The sequence below is a fragment of the Triticum aestivum genome, chromosome 6B (assembly GCF_018294505.1).
Source record: "Triticum aestivum cultivar Chinese Spring chromosome 6B, IWGSC CS RefSeq v2.1, whole genome shotgun sequence".
Lineage (NCBI taxonomy): Eukaryota > Viridiplantae > Streptophyta > Magnoliopsida > Poales > Poaceae > Triticum > Triticum aestivum.
The window spans coordinates 91,073,144-91,074,604 of NC_057810.1; positions in this window are offsets into that span (position 1 = coordinate 91,073,144).

A 1,461-nucleotide genomic window follows, 5' to 3' on the forward strand; every position below is an offset into this window, starting at 1 on the left:
GCAGTCCGGGAAGGACACGAGGCCTCCACGAGGGTGGAGGGCGCGCCCTACCCCCCTGGGCGCGTTCCCCCACCTCGTGAGCACCTCGTGTGCTCTCCGGACTCCGTTTTCTTGCACGATACGTATTTTGGTCGGTAAAAATTCATTATATATACTCCCGAAGGTTTTGACTCTCGTATCATGCAATTATCCTCTGTTTTCGTTTCGAACTATTTCTGTTGCAGACTTAGAGCACCATGATTTCTCCCTCCTCCAACAATGAAGAAAAGGATGCTTGGCTTTTGAAGATAGAGTTGAAAAGAGAAGAAATAGAAGAGATCAAGAAGGCCATTGATGCTCAAGCTCCGGTGGTGAAAGAAGAAGACACCCCTCAACCTTTACCTAACCTTTTCACTCCAACAGAGATTGAAGCTTTCAAGATGATTGAGTTAGCCCGCATACAGAACAAGTATCTCATAGAGGAGAATATTTTGTTGAAGGATCATATTGCTAGGCTCAAGGGCATTATCCGCAAGTTGGAGGAACTTTTATGCTCAATGTGCGATTATCCACCGTCATCATCACCACCTCCATCACCTCCGAGGATATAATCACATGGGTATGGGCACTCCCCTTGGCAACTGCCAAGCTTGGGGGAGGTGCCCTGGTATCGTATCACCATAACAACTCCTATCTTTACTGTTTTTTCTTAGTTCGATCCTATTAGTAGTATCTTGATTTAGTAGAATAAAGTCATGGCATGATCTAGTTTTGAGTTTTGCTTTACGATCCTTCTTTGTAATCGAGTCCGTGAGCTATATAATAAAGATTAGTGTTGAGTCAAGGGCTTGATTATTTTGCCATGATCTTGGGTGAATAGAAGAAAAGAATAAAAAGAATCAAAGAGTCCATATTGATCTTATTGAAAGTAATGACTTCACATAGAGAGAGTATGATGATTAAAAGTTGTTGGGAGTTGGCAAATATAGCTTTGGTCATCATTGCAATTAATAGGAAGTAATAAGGAAAGAGAGGTTTCACATATAGATATATTATCATTGACATCTTTTATGATTGGGAGCACTCATTAAAATATGACATGCTAAAGAGTTGAGGTTGGACAAGGAAGACAATATGATGAGTTATGTTTTCTTATATCTGAGATAAAGTATGTTGTCATGGATCCTCTAACGTGTTGAGCTTGCCTTTCCCCCTCATGCTAGCCAATTCTCAGCACCAAGTAGAAATACTACTTGTGCTTCCAAATACCCTTAAACCAGTTTTGCCATGAGATTCCACCATATCTACCTATAGATTGAGTAAGATCCTTCAAGTAAGTTGTCATCGGTGCAAGCAATAAAAAATGCTCTCTAAATATGCATGACTTATTAGTGCGGAGAAAATAAGCTTTGTACGAACTTGTTGTGGACGTAATAAAAGTGACAGACTGCATAATAAAGGTCCACATACAAGGGGCAATAT